The sequence below is a fragment of the Lynx rufus genome, unplaced genomic scaffold, assembly GCF_022079265.1.
Source record: "Lynx rufus isolate CCGP_SWC_20201006 ecotype Redwood Valley unplaced genomic scaffold, mLynRuf1.p SCAF_18, whole genome shotgun sequence".
Lineage (NCBI taxonomy): Eukaryota > Metazoa > Chordata > Mammalia > Carnivora > Felidae > Lynx > Lynx rufus.
In genome coordinates, this window is record NW_025814832.1 from 14,818,988 (window position 1) to 14,841,811 (window position 22,824).

The 22,824-nt window shown below is 42.3% G+C and overlaps 1 protein-coding gene across 4 annotated transcripts in view; it reads right to left on the bottom strand.

Annotated features, from left to right (window-relative positions):
- Positions 1-9,236, bottom strand: part of YPEL2 (yippee like 2) — a 104,523-nt gene extending 95,287 nt beyond the window's left edge. For 3 of the 4 annotated variants that reach the window (XM_047080947.1, XM_047080948.1, XM_047080944.1), the window contains exon 1: positions 8,706-8,788. The gene's annotated coding sequence lies outside the window, so the exon portion shown is untranslated. Of the gene's footprint in view, positions 1-8,705; positions 8,789-9,030 lie in introns of those variants that run through there. The other variant, XM_047080946.1, reaches the window with a different exon arrangement.
- Between the last annotated feature and the right edge of the window lie 13,588 nt (positions 9,237-22,824).

Genomic DNA, 22,824 nt, shown 5'->3' on the forward strand with positions numbered 1-22,824 from the left:
GGGTTGTGGGAGAGGGGATGGGCTAAATTGGTAAGGGGCAGTAAGGAATCTACTCTTGAAATCATTGTTGCACTATATGCTAACTAACCTGGATATAAATTTTAAAAATAAATTAAATAAATAAATAAATAAATATTAAATAAATAAATAAATAAATAGTACCAGAACCAAGATTTGAATCCTGGGACAACCCCCACCAAGGATGTTTTAGTCCTGACAAGTCAGAGAAGAGTCCAAAGATGGGTATCCTTGGCCCTTGAGCTCATTAGAGCCACAAGCAGAACATCTTCCAGAGGGAGAGTCTAAATCAATTAGTTATAATGCAAACAAAAATGTCAAGTTCTCTTAAAACATCTTCAGACTCTCAGGGTTGGTTCACTGCTTCAACTTTTAATTACAGAAATACAAGAAAACAAATGAGGGAAGGGAATAACCTCAACCAGAAGATAGGACAACAGATCAGACACAATAGCTAGTTTTCAGTTCCTATCAACTCTTCCTGCTCATGGATTTTTAGCTTTAACGTTGCAGTTATATAGGGATACTTTTTTCCTCAAATCCTAAGGAAACAATCATGTAAGTCAAAATAACCGAAAGCCCCATTTAATTTGCATTTATACATAATACATATGTTTATACCTTTAATACAGCAAATACTGAAAGAGAATTCATTTCTACCTATGGTCCACTTGGTGGTGGATCAACTTAGGGAGGGACCCCCCACACACAAAGGACCAAAGTGGTAAAAGAAGAGATAAACAGGAGGCAAATATAATGGAGGACACACACAGGAGCCATAGGAACAAAAGAAAAGGAAGTGGTAAAAATACAGAGAGGGAAAGGAGGCTAAAGGTCAAAGATGCTTAGTAGTTGGTTTCTACTAGGGATATCTACTACCTCCGTGATTTCCAGACCTCAGAAATGTGTGTGGGGCTGGGCTCCATTACAAAAATGGGAAATTGAGGGGAGGGGGAGGGTTATCATTTGCTTGCTTTTATTAGATTCCCTATCCTGAAAATTCTGATTTTGTAGGCCTTTGGTTGGCCTAGAAATCCTTATGGCACCCAGGTTTGAGACTCTCTAGGGATAGTCCCATTTTTGGAGAATGCCTATTATCTGTATCAACTAACCACTGTTCACAGAGTTCTTCTGTGAATGGAAGCCACAGTCCATTTCCATGAACTTACTCTAAACTGTAACAATAGTAGCCCAAGCAAAATCCCAATGTTCTCTTTCCAACATCTCATGTGCCTACTGAACATTCCCCATACATTACCTCTTAATGTTCACACCTCTGTGCCTTTGCACACACTGTTCCCCCTGGAGTGTTTCTGCATGTTTAAATCCTCATCATTCTTCACAGCCCCATCTCCAAAATGCCTATACTCTTTGTATCTTCAAACTCTCGGTATCTTATTGACACATACACCTTAATCACCCTATTAGAGTATATGCTTAAGAGTGTATGTGGCAGGGGCCATATCTTAACTCATCTTTATCTCCCAAAGGTCCCATATTATCTGTTGAATTATTATTAGCCAGGAAAACAAAGTAAAACCAAGGTTCAGTTTCAGCCCTAGGCCAGAGGTTCCTCTTCTGTAGCTCAAAATAGGAATCAAAATTTTCCTGACTCAGGCAGGATGTGCTCAAAGCCTACCCTCTCTTGCCCCAGGTACTCACAACCAGAACAGCATGGGAAAGCAAAAAAAACCAAATCATTAGGAAGGTCAATATTTCCTATGATTAAATTTCCTATCAGATAAAATAATGCCACTTTCTTCAGTCAAACCAAACTCAACTACTGTTCACTCCCAGAAGACCCTGTTTGGGCCTCAGTGGAACACATGTGCCATATGGATATCAAGCCTTCCTTTCCTAACAAAAAATAGGCAAGGGAACTTGAGCCACTAGAGACTAATTTCATTCTGAGCTGGCAATCTAGTTTCAGATCAAAACCACTAAATCTGGATATACCACATTCTCAAGACCACAGGGGAAGGCTGTAGCTCAGGAAACAGGAGAGCACAGTGCTGCTGACCCAACCAGGAATGTGAGTGGCAGTGTTGCACCTCTCTGGCAGAATGCTCCTTTGCCCCATCACAGAGAGGAGGTAGGCTTTGCCTGGGACCAAGACATTATGGGGCAGGGCACCTGGGTGGCTCAGTCGGTTGAGCGTCTGACTTCGGCTCAGGTCATGATCTCACGGTTCGTGGGTTTGAGCCCCGCGTCAGGCTCCGTGCTGACTGCTTGCCCAGAGCCTGGAGGCTGCTTCAGATTCTGTGTCTCCTTCTCTCTCTGTCCCTCCCCTGCTCGTGCTCTGTCTCACTCTGTCTCTCAAAAATAAATAAATGTAAAAAATAAATAAATAAAAAGACACTATGGGGTATTTGGTATTTTATTCAAGAGTTGGTATTTTTCCAGAAATATACAGGAGTAGAAACAACCCTGGGCCTGAGAAACAAAATGTATGGTTTATAGTCTCTGCTTTGCCCTAATTAGCTCTGTGTCTTAAACAAGTCCTTTTTGCCTATTTAAGCCTCAATGTTTACATCTCTAAAATGTAAAATCTAAAATGATTTTAATACCCAAACCAGCATATATCCAATTTAAAAAGAAATATAAATCATTAACTTGAAATTAGAGAAAATAAAAATTACAAGTTTAACACTGGAAAAAATTAGGATGTAGGGCCCTATAGTTACTAAAGTCAGGCCACAAATTTGGCTCTGTGCCTCCTGGCACCCAGAACAAAAAGAGAAACATGATAAGTTATACATTTCCAATTGCCCAAAAAGAAATATCATGCCCGTTCCTCAGGAGAGGAAAGTTTTTTCTGGCACTCATTCCTGAAAGAAATTTCTTCCTATTAACTTTTTAAAGGGGACACTAAGTGAAATTGTAGCTTAAGACTTCAACTACATCAACCCTTATAAGAAATGTAGTAGCAAGTTATATAAAGCTGTTTAGGACAACGTCCTCCAGGAAAGCAAAGGGCAGTGAAAGTTCATTTCAGTGAAAATAACTCAAGGGGCTGAGGTAATATGGCCCAAATATGCACCTTTCAGTAAGCCAGCTTAATCCAAGGATAAAACTAAGAATGGCCAGAGGAACAGGTAGACAACATGTCCTTCCAAAAACTTGCATAAATATGACTTCTTACACACGGGTGTTATTAAAAGTTGGGCAGTAGGGGGCCCCTGGGTGACTCAGTCGGTTAAGTGTCCAACTTTGGCTCAGTTCATGATCTTGTGGTTGCAGTTCAAACCCTGCATCTGGCTCTGTGCTGATAGCCTGGAGCCTGCTTCATATTCTTTGTCTCCCTCTCTCTCTGCCCCTCCGTCACTTAGTGTGTGTGTGTGTGTGTGTGTGTGTGTTGTGTCCGTGCGTGCACTCTCTCTCTCTCAAAAACAAACATTTAAAAAAAAATTTTTTTTTTTAAGTTGGGCAGCAATTTGCAATGAGATGATTTCGAACTTCTGTTCTGGTTCTGATAGATCTAAGTGACATGTTTGGTCTTCATTTATTGGCACTAATTAAAGATCTGGTGGTTTTCTCCCTCTTATTGCACATTCCCAAATCAATGGATTGGGAATTCCTGCCAAAGACAGGAGGGAAACCTATTGATATGAGTGTTATTAAAAGCTAACAGCAGGTGCCTGGGTGGCTCAGTTGGTTAAGTGTCCTGTTTTCAGTTCAGGTCATGATATCATAGTTGTGAGATCAAGCCCCCAGTCAGGATCTGAGCTGGCCCTGGAGAGCCATGGGATTCTCTCTCCCCCTCCCCTGTGCACAGGTATGCACACATTCGAGCTCTTTCTCAAAAGTAAATAAATAAATAAAAGCTAACAGCAAGTGTGTATGTGCCCAGTTTCCCATACATTCTCTCATTTAATCTTCCCATCAATTCTGTGATAGTAACTGGTATTAGACCTTTTTTACAAAAGGAACAGAGATTTAGAGTTTAGCAAATTGCCCAAGGTCACAGAGCTAATTATCCCAATCTTCCTGGTTCCTCTAGTCCTACTTACAGTGCCTCCTAGTATCAATGAAATGTGATTACTGGTAGAAATGCTTATTTGTCAGGAGAACAGTAAAAACAAAATAAAGCTACTAGGGGAGGCAAGAGCTGTTTATTAACAACAAAATGACAACAGAGCTTTTAGAGACCTATAAAAAGTATAAAAGGGTGAAAAATATTGTGAAAAGCAGAAGTCCTAAGATATATTCCAAGAGAACAGTAGCCCACCCCAGGAAAAGGAAGAGAAAAATTATTTTTCTCTTCTCTTAAAAATAAAGTATTGGGGCGCCTGGGTGGCTCAGTCAGTTGAGCGTCCAACTCTTGACTTCGGTTGTCATGATCATGCAGTTGGTGGGATCAAGCCTGCATTGAGATCCGTGCTGACAGTGCACCTAGCCTGCTAGGGAGGCACCTAGCCTCTCTATCTCTGCCTCTCCCCCTGCTTGCACGTGCTCTCTCTCTCTCAAAATAAGTAAACATTTTTTTAAGTATTATTTATATTCTTAAAGACTCAAACCATTGACTCTCTTTAGTCATTCACCCATTCCACCAACCGATATTTATCCAATGCTACCCATACCAGGTACTGTCAATAGTGAGCAAGACAGAGAAACTCCCAAGCTTCCAATCTAGCCATCAAGTAGGCAATGTATTTCCATATGGTATTAAAGTTCTTTGAAAAAAACAAAGTTAAGGAGATTCAATAAAGTTGAGGGGCAGGGAAGGGAGGAGCTGTTCTGAGAGGAGTTCTCTGAGACCCAAGTGAGAGAAGCCAATCATGTAAAAAATTATAGAAAGGCATTCCGGAAAGAGGAACTACCAGTATAAAGGCCCAATGACAAAAACAAACCTTCCAGATTTTAGAAACCTGAGGAAAGCTGGTGCAGTTGGAGCAGAGTGGACCAGCCACATAGGAGAGGAGGAGAGAGAAGTTGGGGGAAGGAGATAGGCTGTGCAATGCCTACAGGGAAAGGAGTTGGATTATGTCTGAAGGGCAATACGAAACCACTGGAAAACTATAAACAGGGGAGTAGCATAATCCAATTTATTTTTAAACTCTCAGGGGCCATATTCACAAATCTCAGGGAAATTCAGGTAGGTGTGGTCCTTCAAAGAAGCAAGTAAGAGGCACCTGCCTGGGTGGCTCAGTTAGGCCCAGGACTCTGGGTTTGGGCTCAGGTTATGATCTTAGTTTGAGGGTTCACGACTCCTGCACTGTCAGTGCAGAGCCTACTTGGGATTCTCTCTCTCTCTCTCTCTCTCTCTCTCTCTCTCTCTCTCTCTCAAAATAAATAAGTAAACTTAAAAAATATATAAAGATGCAAGTAAATATCATTTTTTGTTAAGCATGACATCATTGAAAACTATCAACTCTAATAAAATACCTTTAGCCGGAAGGCCCTGACTTCCCATAACAGGAGGCTACATTTTAAAAAGATGCTTCCTTTTCCAGAGCTTTATACCCTTTCATGCTAAATAATGCAATTGTCAGAGCACCCAGTGGTTTGTTGATGGACCCTAGGGAAATGCCAAGATAATTTACAAAGGAAACAGATCCTGAACCTCCATTTGAGTCCCACCTGGACATCTCTTCCCTCTGCTTTTCTATACTAGGATATCCTATCCTTTGCCATGCATTTGTTGTTTTCTTTTTTATTACTGGCTCAAAACTAAATATTCCAAATGTAAGCTGTTTGACCAAACTGAACATTATCAATTTCAACAATCCTACAGTTAGTGTTCCCATATAAACCATATCTTTGGCAGGAAGGACCATAGTTGAATTTGAATTTGGATAGGGTTCTATTTGAAGCTAAATGCAGCTTTGATTAATTCAAGGAAATTTCTTTTACCAACATGTTTGGACACAATAAAGGAAAACATCTAACATGTGGATACATCAGGTTTGTGCTTGACGATTGAGATAGAGGTAACAGCATCAGAAACTGGGTAACTAACAAGGTTCACCTGCACACAGAAGCCAAGCTATCATCACAGGAAAGAACCAGGGCTGAGGTAGGTAGGCAAGGAGGTCAGGGGAACTTATGTCCCTTCTTATTAACAACTGTTGACAGATAAGGCCCTGACTCTCCCAGACCCCCCTCCAAAAATCACCAACCTGCCCTTCCCCCAGGCCACATAGCTTAGAATACCCAGCTATTAAACAGCATCAACATTTTCTGCTGGCCAATTGTTAACATCCCAGGCATAATAACTATGTCACTGTCTCAAAACTATTAAAATCATTAAAACAGTAAAAATTCATATAATCTATGAATAGTAGAGCAGATTCATCAGAACTACTCACAACCCCAACCCCACGCACCTAGAAACATCCAGGGGTACAGAACACAGCAGCCCTCAAATGGATTGGGCAGGGTGGTGTGGATGCGATGGGGGGTCTTATGGCCAAGGCTTCATGACAGTTGAAAGCAAACTACACTATGCCCTTAGACTTCTCAAAGCCTAAGCTAGTGCTGTCAGATGAGTGATCTTGGGTTTGCATAGAGTGGGTCACACACTTGACTAAGGCTTTGCACACTTCATATCCAGTTTATGCCATTTCTTATTGACCACCTATATCACAATCTCATGACCCACTGAGAAAAATATCTCCAGAGTGTACTGACAGACTGCAGTTTTTAAATACTTTTTTTAATGTTTATTTATATTTGAAAGAGAGAGACACGGTGCATGAATGGGGGAGGGGCAAAGAGAGACAGAGGCAGTATCCAAAGCAGGCTCCAGGCTCTGAGCTATCAGCACAGAGCCTTATGCGGGGCTCAAACTCACAAGCCAGGAAGGAGATCATGACCTAAGCCAAAGTCGGACGCCTAACCAACTGAGCCACCCAGGTGCCCCCAGACTGCATTTTTTAATACTACTCAGCTCATCTTTATGTACATTTAAGTTTGAGGACCTCTGTCCTACAGCAATGTTTCTTAAACTGTGGGTCATCACCCATTCACCCGTTTGGTCAAGAAATCAAGTTAACAGGCCATGACCAACAGTTGAGTTTTTGTTTTTGTTTTTTAATTAAGAAGAAAAAACTATATATGGAGCACACTGTAGGTAGTGAGGGCAATTATTTCCTAGAACTTAATGCAGGTGTGGACCTCAGTGCAGAGATGCAAAAGGTATCCCTTATTTTGGACCCCAAAGTTTGAAAACCACTATCCTAGAGGAAAGAAGGAAAATAATACTCTTGTGCATGTTTATTTTCCATTTTCCATCCCTAACTCCAAGCTTTCTTATTTTAGTTCAAACACAAGATATCAAGACAGATCCCAGAAATTCTATTATTAAATCCTAAACCAATATAAGCTAAGGAGGGGGATGAGCCCAAGGCCCCCACCCCTGCCTGAGACCTTTACCACGAAGATGGGGATAAGGGATGGTGCCAAAGGGAAGTTTGCACAACTCTCCTCAGGCTGGACCTTTTCCTTGGTAAAGAACTTATAGCCATTCATGTCACAATTCAGAAGAATTAAAATGTTCCTCATCAGGGGCAAGACTCAGCCTTAGTATTGAATGCTAAGGAGATGAGGGGAGAATAGACAACTGAGATTTGGCCCATCTTTGCATCCTGTGGCAATGATGAAGTCAAAGGAAAGCCAACCCCACTGATGGCAAGGCCTGAAGTTCTCACAACGAGGAGACTACTGAAGAGCGTCAAGCACGCGAGGTCAAGTCCTACTGCAGAGCCGGTGACAGGAGTTACCTTGGGCAAGGCACTTAACTTCTAAACCCCCTGAGTTCCTTGCTCTGCCAGCGTTCCCTCACCAAATGAGATACAGAGAAGCGGCTTGCCTAATGCTCTGGGTCAGGGAAACCCATCTTGCTGGGCCAGAAGACAGGAACAAGAGAGGAAGGGCAAAGAAAGGAGGATGAGTAGCTAGATTAGCCTTTAGACTCACCAGAAGCAAGTACCCAGTTAAAAGAGCCAAGACTCCAAGACAACAAGTTGACAAGAAGGCCAGAAAGCAAAGCCCCATAAAACCCAGAAGCAGTTTGGTGTGCCATTCACGGCGGTGAGACTGTGGGAGGGTCCGCTACTTGCAGAAAAAAAAACAAAAAAAAAAACAAAAAAAAAACGGAGGGCACTCACTCACTTGGCTTTTTAAGTGCTTGTATGCTGAGAGTGAAGCCAGAGGTGGCAGTCTCCTGGGCTGGGTCCAAAAGAACAGGTGGTTACCCCAACCCCCAACGGGAGAAAAGCCACCACTTGACTAAAGACACCCAGGAGGTCGGTGGCCAAGGAGGGTGAACTTGAAGCAGTGAGAGGTCAGGGCTGCCCCTCAGCGCCAGTTCCTGGGAGGTATTCGCTGGAGAGGCCCCTGCATTCCGTCGGGCAGGAGAGAACTCGGCGCCCACCCCCTTGGCAAGGGCAGTGGGGAGGCTCCGGGAAGCGGCCAGGCAGGAACTCGGCTGCGGTTACCTCGGCCCAGAGCCGGCCAAGCGCTCCTGGGAGTTTCGAGGGCGGCCAGTCCCCCACAGGCGGGAGCCCCGGGGGCGACGCCCCCGGACCCAGTGTCTCCAGCGGAGACCCAGCGTCACCCGGGACAGAAAGCGTCCGAAGCCCACCCTCCGCCGACCCCCCACGGAGCCCGAACGCACAGAAACTGTGCTAAGAAGCAGCGACCCGGTGTCCAAGTCCCGTCCGCCAAACCGCGCACCCTAGACTTACTTGCCCGGCTTCTCGCACAGCTTCTCCGCCCCGACCCGGGGACCCGAGCCACCACGGGTCCCGCCGAGGGCAGCTGCCCGGGCCCTGCAGTGTTTGTAAACAAACCGGTCACGTGGCCCCGGCGGCCCGCTTCCCGCCCCTCGCGCCCGCGGCCTCCACGGGCACCCCACGCCGGACCTCGCCTCGGGGGCGCAGCGCACCTCGCGGGAGCCGGGCCGGACGGGCCACGGGACCGGTGCCCACTGCCGGGTGCCCCGCGCCCGCGCTGACAGCGCGCCCCACGCCCACGCGCGCCCGGCCCGCGCCGCGCTCCAGGCTCGCTTACCCGGCAGCAAGCTGCCCCGTCCGGCCAGCGCGGGGCTCGGCTCCGCGGGGGTGCGCAGCAGCAGAGGACCGCCCGGCTGGCTCCCGGGCTCCGGGCGCGCTCTTAAAGCCACAGTCTCCGCCACTGCCGCCGCCGCCACTCCGCATCCCTCCGGGTCGGGGCCGGGGGCTGCCCTGTGACGGACGCGCCCCCGCGCCTATCCCCTCGCCTTAGCACATAGCAACACGCCGCGGGTTGGCCCGGCTCGGCCGCAGCCCATCCTCCCCGAGCCAATCAGCGAAGGACGGAACTCCGCCCCCCGCTTCCCCAGCCTCCCACCCCCACCCCTCGGCGCTGGCCGGGCTGGGGTGCGGGGAGTGCGGAGTGCCGGGTCTGAGCAGGGTGGGCTTTCAGTGCCTGAGGGGAGACCTTTTATTTGTGTTTGGGGTTTGTCCGTAGGTCAAGGCTGGGATTCCTAGAACCTAGGAATAGGAGTGGGGAAGCTGTAATGGTGCTTGTAGGGTCAAGACAGTAACCCGCTCCTTACACCTTAGCCATCTCTAACTCAGAGCCTAAGTTACCTTAAGAGGTTCTCAGGATCCGGTCCAATTGAATTTAATAAAATAATGCCAACCCAGCCCAGGCCCTACTCAGAAGCAAGCCATTTCTCCACTTCTCCCTGCTCTGCTAGTAATTTCAGCGAGTTACAAGTAGGAAAGACGTGGTAGGGGAATTGGAAGGCGCCCAGCCCCCTATTGCTGCCGATTTTCCAAAGCTTTTGAAGGGAAATGCGGATGGCTAGCCCAGAAAAGTGGAATGGCCAGTGAACAGAGGGAGAAGCCCACGTTCTGGGTCAGTGAAATGGTGCTTTTCAAGTAAGAGAAGGTTAAAAAATAAGCCCAGGCAGTCAGGAAATCCAGGAAGGCACCAGGTGGGTGGAGTGGGGCAGTCTCCCTGCAGGAAAACAGGTCAGTTTGAGAAAGAATTCTGGCAGGGGTCAGGGGAAGAGAGCAGCCCAGCCTTTTCACTTCACCACTAAAGTTCTGCAATTCCCCAGAGAGCAGTAGGAAACCCCATGTTTTATTGAGCAGCTCTCAGGATGTGAGATGCCTCTGGAGATACCGCTGACTTCAACTCCCTTTCATATACTGGTTTGGACATAAACTAAGAATGTTACTGAGGTAGATCCCCAGGTGGCTGTAGCTTCACCTGCAACTCCATCCAGCTGTCTTTAAAATATATTTGATTCAGATACTATACATTGCATTCATACTGTGTTCAGTTAATATACCTTGTATGTTTGGATGTGAATCCAGTCCTAATGTCAGTAAAAAGTTTGTAAAAAACAACACAAATACCTCAAATTCATCAGCATCATACATATGTATCAGTCTCAAATTTGCGGTTTGGGTGTGTAATCCGGAGCACCATGTCACTGTCACTGTTCACATTTGACAAACCTGGAAAGCCTAAAGCTGAAAAAAAAGAAAAGAAAAGAAAAGAAACCTTTTCAGATAAGAAAGAATCACAAACAAGAAAGGTTTAACACTTAATCCTTTATCTAAAATGTGATGGATTCTTTAGATTATCAAGTGCTTGATTTCTAGCGCCGATGTGCCCCCTGGGCAAATTTCTTTGTCTCTCTAGGCCTTAGTTTTCACAGTTGAAAACAAAGATCCAGATAGCCTGATCTCTAAAGTCCCTTCCCCTCCAAAATTCTAAGTAAAGCCAGGAAGTCAAACTTGTTACAACATTTCAGCAATATTCTAGAGAGTTTTTGTGTTGCCAGATCAACACTCCCCAACAGTAGATGCTGCATTAGTTTAACACCCTAGGATACTGGGATGTTATGTAACAAGATTGGTGGCTACTGTTTCTGTTTAAATAAAAGATAACATTAGCTTAGGAGGACAAGCTTGGTGCAGTGGTTCAGAGGGAGATCTGAGGACCCCTGCAGGCCTGCTGTGTGTATGCAGGGGACTGGAGAAGGGAATCAGACAGTAGGACCAGGAGACAATAGAACCAGCCAGCCAGCCAATGGCAACAACAAAAAGTATTTACTAAGCCTGATCATACCTCTTCCCAATCAAAAGGGCCAAGCATGGTGAGTTGCTAAGCATGAAGGTAGAAGTGGAACAAGTAGTAGAAGCGACTTCTGTCCCTCACTGAAAGCAAACACTTCTGACTGCCCCTCTGTACACACATACTCAGTGCCTATTACATGCAGAACTTCCTGCTTCACTTGGATGGTATAATTCTGAAGACTACCCAGGAGAGAAGCTGGGGCCAATGGACAGTGTATGAGAATAGACAGATATTTATCCTGTAGGGCAAAAAATGAGATGGAGAGAATGTAGGGAAAGTCAAAAAGTTGTTCAGATTTTACCAAAGAGCTCTTTAAAAAAAAAAAAAAAATCCTGGACAGTAAAAGTTTGAGATGTTCCTGGCTTCCCAGACAGGTTATCAGTATGGCTTTGTCAATGGCCCAGTACCCTTGTCTCCTCTGCATAAGGCCAAAATTCATTCATTCCCAAAGCCTTAACAGCCATTCTTTTCCAGCAACCTCTCCAGTCCCATGTTCCCACTGTTGCCACATTCACATCGTTGTATTTCATATGTTTACATGTTCCTTTCCCCCATCCCCACACCAGTCCATCAGCAGATCTTGTCAGCTCTACTTCAAAAATATATATTTGCTCTGTTCTACCACCCTGGGTGAAACCACCCACATCTCTTGCCTAGAGTAACCAACAGCTGATCTCCCTTCTTCCAATCCATTCTCTGTACAATACCAAATGGTACTTTTTCAAAACAAACTCCTTAAGTTGGTCCATAAGGCCCTACTAAGAGCTCTGCCAAACCTCTCTGGTCTTCCCCTGCCGCTCCTTTGCTCATACTGCTACAGTCAAGATGGCTGCCTTTCTTTTCCTCAAATAACACCAGGCCTAGTCCTGTTAATAGTATTTTTATTTGCTGTTCCTTCCACCGGAAACACTTTGCCACAGAAGACTGCCTCCTTGCTACTTGGTTCTCAGGTCAAACGCCTCTTCCAACTACCCAATCTTCATTCTGCTCCCCCTCCCAGAGTACTCTCTATCATACTCTCTCCCACCTTATTTTTTTCATGACACATATAACTCTCTGAAATTACCTTGTTCGTTTATTTATTCGTCTTCTGTTTCTGTCCCATCCAGCTCTAAAGTGTAAACTCCATGAAAGCATCAGGGACCTTGGTCTGTCTTGCTTCCTGTTGTATTCCTAGTGCCAAGAAGAGTGTCTGAATGGGGCGCCTGGGTGGCGCAGTCGGTTAAGCGTCCGACTTCAGCCAGGTCACGATCTCGTGGTCCGTGAGTTCGAGCCCCGCGTCAGGCTCTGGGCTGATGGCTCAGAGCCTGGAGCCTGGAGCCTGGAGCCTGTTTCCCATTCTGTGTCTCCCTCTCTCTCTGCCCCTCCCCCGTTCATGCTCTGTTTCTCTCTGTCCCAAAAATAAATAAACGTTGAAAAAAAAAAATTTTTTTAAAAAAAAAGAAGAGTGTCTGATTCTCAACCAATATTTGTTTGTTCAGTAACTAACTGAACAAACGAATGAACATGTCCACAGCCTCACATCTTTGTCTCCACAGTTTCTTTCACTTAGAACATTATTCTCTCCTTAACCCCCCACCTTCCCCCTCTGCTTTTTCTTCTCATCATTCCATCTCAAAGCCTTTTTGCTTAATGACTCAGTCCAAAGATCAGATCAAATGTCACTCCTTTGGAGGAATTTCCCTTAACCTCCCTAGAAGAATTCATTCTTTTTCTCCTCAGTACCTTCACAGCACTTTATTCATAGCTCTATTATATCACTCAACACTCTGCATTCCCTAGTAGGAGTTATCAGTTATCCATCCCTTCTGCCAGTGCCTCTTGGGCTGGAACCTTATCAGATGTCTTTGTATTTTCAGCACCTGGCACATGGTAGGCCCTCTCTTGAGGTTTATATCTGAATTGAATCCAGTAGGGATCCAAGCAGGAATGGATAGCATCGGTCCTCAGAGTATACTGATCAACAGATATCAGTCTTACTTTGTAGTATGACAACATTAAACCTGAAATGTCAGGGTATCCTATAGTAATAGAGGCAACCTACATTTTAAAATCACAGTACAATAGAAAGTTCCTGGAGGTTAAAGGCTACAAGCTTTCACACTACCATATCACCTGGGAAAACACTGCCCTCTGCCTGTGTGGGGAGGGGAAGTTGCTCATCCCAGGCTTCATTATATCCCCTCTTCCCCCGCCACCCCCTCCCCAAAGTCCCATGACATTACATCACAGAGGAAGGCTTGGTGCCATCTTCCTGTGAACAGATCATGGTAACAGTGCTTTGTTTCTTTATGTACAATAAATGCTTTCTCTGATCCTTGTCCAACTCCTTCATTTTCAGTCATGAAAGTGGCTGATTATATGCTTTTCAGACTGCAAATGGGTTAAGTATTGTACCTCAGCCCTCCTGAACATACCCTAACAAAAAACTGCCATTATTTATTGAGCACATATTGTGTACCGAGCAGTTTCTGTTCTATCTAGCTATATTTAATCCTCAAAGCAACCTGGAAGATAGGTAATTTTCTCACTCTTTTTTTTAAAGCTGATCGTATGGAATTTGAACCCTGACCTATCTGGCTTCAAAGTCCAGTCATTCTCTTTATTCCCTACCATCAAAGAATAAAAATGCTTCTCTCCTCTTCTCTTCAAATATCTCAGTCACCTTTACAAGGAAACGTATCTGAACATCAAGCAAAGCAAAACCCTTTGCCAAGCTAAAGGGCCTGGAAACAGGAGTTATAAGGGCTTAGCACTTCCATCTTAAAAACAACAGTAACAATAATATTTATCTTGCTCTTCCTATGTTCTAGGAGCTGGTATAGACACTTTACATGCATTGTTTGATTTAATCCAATCTTCACAACAACCTTATGGAGGAAGATACCACAGGTCTACATACCCTAAGCACAGTTCAAAATCCAAAAAAGTCTGAAAATCAAAAGTGAGTTTGACAGAGCTCATATGGAACAAAAGCAGAGCAGTAGTATTCAATAATTAAAATCTGTAGGGTAAAAAAAATGACAGAATACAAGCAATTATATTTTCCTTACTTTATTTTCACAAACTTCTAATAGCATCCTCATGGAGTATCTTTTCTTACCCAGTCCTTCCCATGTGGGCTAGTCTCAATATTTGTCTAATCAGTAGATATATCTCTGAATCAGTTACAATACCATTGAGGATGTCTCTCTTCTGCACAAAATTTTTTTAACTTTCAACAAACCAATATAATAAACCATGGCAGATTTTTCCCATGCTCCACTTTCTAAGAAAAAAACAAAACAAAACAAAACATATGCAGCTCATTTGATGGCAAACTTCAACTAACATGAGGTCATTCACAGGCTTTATTAATTCCATCTAGTATATTCATATGTTTCTTATAGGAATATTAATGCTTGAAGAGCTCCCATTCCCTGGGATTTTATGTTACATACAGTGCATGCACACTGAAAGCTCCTAGAATTTAAAACATCTCTATCCCTGGATGCCTGGGGGGCTCAGTCAGTTAAGCATCTGACTTAGGCTCCGGTCATGGTCTCTTGGTTCATGAGTTTGAGCCTGGCATCAGGTTCTGTGCTGACCGTTCAGAGCCTGGAACCTGCTTCAGATTCTGTGTCTCAATCTCTCTCTGCCCTTCCCCCCACTCTCACTCTCTCAAAACTAAACATTAAAAAAATATATTTTTTTATTATTTAAAAAACTTTTTAAGTGTTTATTTTTGAGAGAGAGACAGAGTGCAAGAGGGGGAGGGACAGAAAGAGAGGGAGACACAGAATCTGAAGCAGGCTCCAGGCTCTGAGCTGTCAGCACAGAGCCTGATACAGGGCTTGAACTCACAGACCAGACGGTGAGACTGTGACCTGAGCCGAAGTCGGATGCTCACCCGACTGAGCTACCCAGGTGCCCCACATTAAAAAAAATTATTAAAATCTGTATCCCAGAACTTCAAATATGGGATTGAGGACTATGTTATTATCCCTATTTTACAAATGAGTAAACTTAAGCTCTGAGATGTTAATTAATTTGCCCAAGGTCATACAGCTAGTAAATAGTAAATAGCTCGAAAATGGGATTAAAAATATGTCTGAAACTGTGAAAAAAAATTTTGGAACACATATGACAGATAAGGGCTCATTTTTCTGAAGGCAAAGATAATAAAGTGACAGTTCATGGTAGAGGAAAAAGAAATAACTTATAAAGATATGAAAAAATAATCAATCATAGTAATAGTAAGAAAAATTTAAATTAAAATTATAATGAGGTGCTATTTTTATTCTATCAGATTGGCAGCTAGCAAAAGTTTCGATAACATTGTGTAGAAAAGATATGAAGAAACAGCCATTCATATGTTGTTTGAAATAAGGTAAATTGGTATGATTTCTATGAAGGGCAATTTGGTAACCTCTCTCAAAAGTAGAAATTAATATACTCAGAAATTTCACTTCTAGAAACTTTTCCTTAAAATATGCTCACACATGCACACAAAAATGAGTATAAAAGGATACTGTAGCATTGTTAGTATTAGCAAAAACTGTCTCTGGAGAATGTAATTTTACCGTTGATTAAAGCCCAGACATTTTACAACTCTCTAAAACTGACAATGGGGAATGATTATTTCTTCTGTCCAGTAGAAGAAAACCTCAAAAATTATTTTTACCCTATAGGCCATTAGCCAGTTTTGTATCAAAATTAACAATTTTATTTCAGAATTTCTTTTTATCCATTGACTACATTATTCAACTTTCATATTCTCTTTCAAACCAACTTTGTCATCCTGGTGGGTTCTTCATTATAAGTTAAATTAAGACTTGATATGTGCTTTCTATGCATTTATGTTGGAAATATGCTTTTCAACTTTTGAGACTGATGCTTTGAGATAACCTAAATCCATCAGTAAAGGTCTGGTTGAGGGGCACCTGGGTGGCTCAGTTGATGAAGTGTCCTACTCTTGATTTTGGCTCAGGTCATGATCTCATGGTGTGTGACTTCGGGCTCCAGGTCATGCTCCGTACTAATAGCAAGGAGCCTGCTTGGGATTTTCTTCTCCCTCTCAGACTCTGCCCCGCCCCCACTCTCAAAATAAATAAACAAAATAAAATTTAAAAAAAGGACTGGTTGAATAAATCACAATGCCTCTATACAAAGGAATACTATGCAGCCATTAAAAAGTCAGGTCCGTATGTAGGTCCTCCATGAGGGTGAGAATTTTTGTTTGATTCCTAATGAACTTAAGCACCTAGAATACTGTTTGAGCACATAATAGCCTTAATTTGCTCCTGGCTGTGATAACAAGCAACCCCAAAATATCAATGCCTTATACAAAAACATGTTTTTTTTTCCCCTCATGGATATGTAGGGCAGCTATGGTGGCAGTGCTCTTGGCTGAGGGTCACAGGTTAGGTTTAGATTGGCTTCTAGTATCTGCTCATTTATGGACCACTGTAGTTTCAACAAGTACATGAAAGCATATGATGTCCCTTAAAGCCTCTACTTAGAATGACACACTGTCACTTCTACCCACAATCCATTGGCCAGAAAACATGGCCAAAACCAAAGTCAAGAGAGAAGTATATTATACCTTCTCTAACTGGAAGAGTCTCCGAAGTCAAAGGGCAGAGAGCAGGATGTATAACCCTATCATGAGGAGTAGAGAACAATACTCCAGTCTATCACAGTGCTTAATAAATATGCGTTGAATGAATGAAGAGTGAACCAATTACAAGAATTAAATGAAAAAAAAAAAAGCACAGTAAAGAGCAATTGTACAAAGTATGCCACCATTTGTTTTTGGGTTTTTTGGGGGGGGGTGTTTTGTTTTATTTTTTAAGTTTTATTTATTTATTTTGAGAGAGAGTGCACACATGCACGAGCAGGGGAGGGACAGAGAGAGAGAGGGAAAGAGAGAATCCCAAGCAGGCTCTGCACTGTCAGCACAGTGCCAGATGCGGGGCTCAGATCCATGATCCATGAGTTCGTGACCTAAACCAAAATCAAAAGTCGGACATCCAACTGAATGACTGAGCCCCTGCCACCATTTGTTTTAAAATATATATTTACATGCAGTATATATACAAGTATGCTTGAATATGCCTTTACCACCTCTAGAAAAATGCCCAAGAAGCTTGTATCTGTGGTTGCTGCTGGGGAGAAGAACTAGGGGAGGGAGGGTTAGGAATGGGAGGGAACCTTACCGTATAGTATCACATGTATGTATTAACCTATTAAAAAATAAAATTGGGGTGCCTGGATGGCTCTGTCAGTCAAGCATCAGACTTCAGCACAGGTCATGATCTCACAGTTCCTGAGTTCAAGCCCCACATCAGGCTCTCTGCTGTCAGTGTGGAGGCTGCTTCAGATTCTCTCTGTCCCTCCCTCGGTCTCACTTATGCTCTCTGTCTCTCTCTTTCTCTCTCTCAAAAATAAACAAATTTAAAAAAATAAAAAAATAAATAAAATTAAGTTCTCTATGGAGGAAATGAAAAGAATACACACACTGTCTGACTATAGAGTCCAAATTCTAAAACTCTATGCTATAATATCTTTAGGATAAAACATGGATCAGAATTTTTTTTATTCTTAATTCATTGCAGACAAACTGTACATGGGATCCCCCTTGTCTCTAGTTCCTGCAGACTTACCTATAACACAGCACTAATTATAGCAAAATTCCATCTCAACCAATTTTTTAATGTTCTAGGGCTGTCATTTTCAAACTCTGCAGAAGGCTTCCCATTCCTGGGAAACCCTGTAGGTGAAGTCTCTGAAGAGAGAGGTTTGAAACTAGTTCATCCTGATCCCTTCAACCAAATTAACTCTGTGTTTAGCTGTTTTGCTTCTGAATTTAAATAAAACCATTCTCCTAATAGTAAAATATGATAACTATGGCTCCCTCATTCTCATTTTATGGTTCTTATAGAGCAGTATAGTCCTTAGGCACCCCCAAAACTTCAGATAAAGTTCCCCTCAAGACATATCAATAAAGAGAATCAAAATATGATGAAACAGATTGAACAACTACATAAAAGACTCACCTACTCAGCAAACAGCGAGACAGAGACTAAGGACTGCCCATGTCCAATTAAGGATTAAGGGCCTAATTTCTAAGAACTATAGTATTGTATTGTATTGTATTGTATTGTATTGTATTGTACTGTATTGCATTGTGTTGTATTGTATCCAAAGCTGTAAAATATTCTAGGCTCTGAGTGAATGCATTGTATTATACATTGTCTGAAGAACTGCCTCGTTCATTACTGAAGTATCCCAGTGGAGAATGGGAATTCCACAACTGGAGGTTGACCATGGCCTCACTCATGCTTGCCTCTCAGCACAGGGTATGGAATCTTGCAGTTTGCTAAGCCCTTTTCAATGGACTTATAGATTATATTATGGTACAGTATTCAGTTTTCACTTAGTTAACTCTCACAAAGTGGACAAGGGCTTAACAAAATTCCTTCAACGAAACCACAAGTTAAGGATGATACTAATAATTAAAACATAAGCAAATAAAATGGTAGGGCTGACATTTCTCTTACCTTTAATATAAACTGTCAGATATGTTATTCAGTAAAAGCAATAACATTCTTGTCAGGTCTGACAAGAAGATGATACCAAAAAAAAAAAATTCAAAATTATCTGCAGATGATTTGAAAAATGGATTTACAATTTTTTAAATTTTTATTTGTGTTTTCCTGCTAAGAAAAACACAACCAGAAAAATTTGGAGACCCCTGGTTTGAAAAAGTGACCCCTGAATAGCAAGAATTTGTCAATGACTCTCCAACGTAATCCAGACAGAAGGTGCCAGCATTTCATTCTACCTAACTGGTCATCTCTACAGAGAGATTGAATGAATCCAGTACAATAGCTTGAAGATACTATCTTTTATGATCACCTAATTTCTTAATTGTATCCTTGATTTTAAGGTTTAATTTATGATTCAAATGTGTTGTCTTTCCTACAAGTAGAGAATGTACGATCCAATATTAATGTCTAATCATTGTGTAATTCAGGATTGGACTTCTTGTGAGCTTGGTTAATGTGGGTTTATCCCTAAGAGACTGCTCACCTCTGAGTGTTACGACACAATGAGTTCCTGGGTTTGTCAAGATGTAGCCCAGACCCTAGACGACAGGGACCCTCAGTTCCCCCAGATGACTTCTCCATCTTGGTACTCTCTCATGGTGGTGCTGTAATCAAAATTCTTTCACTGGAGGTCCCATGGAGCCATACATTTAGGAAACTGGGCCTGTTTCTAAAAGAAGGGCGTTTCCTGCTCTGAATTACATTAACTCTGTAGCACACCTAATGTTATTCTTGCTCAAGAGCTTTTTCTTCTATGGCCTCAGGTTTTGAACTGTTAATACACTAATTTGTAAGCTGATTGTTGCTTTGGTCTGATAGGCAGCAAGGCCCAGGATCCCAACAAGGGCTCTTCAGACAACATGATAGCCAAGATAAACTAACCTGCAGAGCCAAGTTTACAAAGGCTCAGAGCAGACCCTCTGCTATCCTGGCTGGTGATTGTGGCAGAGCCCTAAATAATTGCTTAGCCAGCCTCTGTGGCACTCTCCCCCCCAGACTGGACACTTCCTTCTTTGAATGAAACTGAAATAGATCCATTTCCTTTAGTCAAACGACAATATCATTAGCTGTCCTAGCTGCTTGGCTGACCAGACTTTTATATTAGCCTCGCTGCCTGATGGCAGTATTCCAACTCTAGCAATTTCCAGGAGTGAGGAGCAGCCTGTGCAGAAAGGGTATGGTGGGCCCCATGGAACTGGGGCCTAATTTAGATCAATTAGGATGGCAGTTCTCGGCCTTCATGGCATATTAGAATCACTGGGAGAGTTTTTTAAACATAACACTGACAGTGCCCCACCCCTAGCAATTGTAATTTAATTGGTCTGGGGCAGAACAACGTAGGCATGGATGCCTTTGAAAGCTCCCCAGGTGAGAAGTGCAGTCAGTGATGAGGACCACAGACTTAAGATCTTGCATTCAAAAGGAGTATTTGAACCTGACACAATTCTCTTGTAAGCCTTCTGTTCTGAAACTCCACTCAATCATCTGCTCACATTCCATTTTGCAATTAGCTCACAGACATATTTGCAAAAAGCTGCAAAAGTAAAAGACGTGTTAATGATACAAGGCCACACTTCACAGGTTGCAAGACATTTTCTCATAGATTCTTTCATTCGACTCTTAAAATAACCCAATGAGGTAAGCAGGACAGGTATTATTATCCATAATTTTTTGGTAAGGAAATTGATATTCTGAGCTGAGGACCCAGACTTCTGTTTTTTGCTCAGCACTCTTTTAAGTATGCAATACTTACTCTACAGTGATGGTTAATAACCTCAGCTGCCAAATATAGGCAGAAAAGAATGCACAGGAGTCAAAGGCAAAAACTTTAACATCTGATGTAAAAATTTGAATTTTAGTTTTGCTACTTAGTAGCTCTATGATCTTGAGCAAAGGTATAATCTCTTTGAGACTCAGTCTTCCTCAGTTGAATACAGTACTGGAATATAGTGCAAACTTCAAAGGGGTATCAATGAGATACAACATAATGAGAATTGATATTCTCATTATATGATTGTGCCACATTTATCTACTTGTTAGTATAGAAATAATCCCCAAGAATTTTATTAGGTATTTGGGCTCCTTTATTCCATTAAGTTGTCTTTGGTACCAATCTTTGCCTTTCTTACCTGATACTCCTGCATAAAGTGAGGGGCTTGATTGCTTCATGATGGTGGCATTTCTAATTAGATCGGACATCAGAATCCTAGCAAACACACCATTTTCAAAACTTTCTCGTTTCTTTTACCAAAACAGTGCTTGATCAGATGCTTTTTAAAAAATTAAAAGATTTAATTTTGAGCAGTTTTAGATTTACAGAAAAATTAAGCTCAGTACAGAGTTTCCATATAATCCTGCCCCTGCACACAATTTCCCTTTATTAACATTTCATATTAGTATGGTACATTCATTACAATTTAATGAGCCAATATTATTAACTTAAGTTCATAGTTATTCAGATTTCCTTACTTTTTACCTAATGTCCTTTTCTATCCCAGAATCTCATCCAGGAGACTATCTTATGTTTAGTTGTCATGTCTCCAAGCTCCTCTTGACTGTGAGTTTCTCAGACTTTCCTTGTTTTTAATGACCTTGACAACTTTGAGGAGTTCTGGTCAGGTATTTTGTAGGATGCCCTTCTATTTTAATTTGTCTGATATTTTTCTCATGATCAGACTGAGATTATGGGGTTTGGGGAAGAAGGTCATAGAGGTAAAGTGCCATTTTTATCACATCATATCAAAGGACATACTATCAATATAATTTATCAGTGTTGATGTTGACCTCAAACACCTGGTTGAGGTCATGTTTGTCAGGTCTCTCCACTGCTATTACTCCCCACTACCCTTTCAATACTATATTCTTTGGCAGGAAGTCACTGCATATAGCCCACAATTTTGGGATTTATGCTCCCCTCCTTTAGAATGGAATATCTATATTATTTATTTGGAATTCTTCTGCACAGGAGATTGATCAAATGCTTTTGTTTGTAAACCTTTTGCTGTCATCACCCGTCTGGTCATGAAATCAACCTATTTGGTGGTAGCCATAGGCCTAGATTTTCCAGATTAGAACCATAATGGGGTCTAGGGAGACCTCTGGTGGTGAAATAAGGGCATAACTGGCCAACTACAGGTTCTCACCCTTAAGCCACTTCAGTCCAGTGGTTCTCATCCAGGATTTTGTCCCCCAGCCTCAGGGATCATTTGGCAATATCTGGAGATGTCTTTGTCACACTTTTGGGGGGAAATGCTACTGACATCTAGTAATAAGAGGCCAGAGATGCCGCTAAACATCCTATAATGCACAAGACACAGCAAAAAATTATCTGAGCCCACTTGTCAATAATGCTGACATTGAGAAACCCTGTGACCAATGGCAGCATACAGGTGTCTAAAGGTTACAGCTATGCTCAAATACTGTTATAATGGGGTGGAGGGAGACCCTGTTTTACAAAGAAAAAAAAGGAGGACAAATTATTCAATAAAATGTGCAGCTCAACATTGTCACAGCACAGATAGAAGAAATGGTCAAGTGACTTTTAGGAATGTGCAATTTCTATTTGGGTCAACCTTGTTCACATGAATATGAGTGGCAAGAGATCATGCTGTGGAGCTGAACAGAAGCAAACACTAAATGGAAAGCTGTTCTGAGCAGAAGAGGTGCTGGTAAAGAAAGAAACTGGACTGGGGGCCAGTGTTTTGAGAAGGTGATTATTTGAAAAAACTCTTCTCAGATAATTTTTTATTTTTTTTATTTTTTTTTAATTTTATTTATTTTGAGAGAAAGGGAGGGAGGGACAGGGGCAGAGAGAGAGGGAGAGAGAGAATCCCAAGCAGACTCTTGGGATCCCAATGTGGGGCTTGAACTCACAAACCAGGAGATCATGACCTGAGCTGAAATCGGACACTCAACCAACTGAGCCACTGAGGAACCCCTCAGATAATTTTTAAAAAACTAACCAATTCTGAGGGAAAAAATTGTATCCAATCTATTACAACCACAGTCTACAACTACTTTCAATTGCGTTCCTATATATACATATTTTTATGTTTGTGCAATCAATGAATATAACCACTTTGTATTCTGCTTTTCTTTTACTGAATATTGTATCTGAAATATTTTTTCACATCCATAGGGT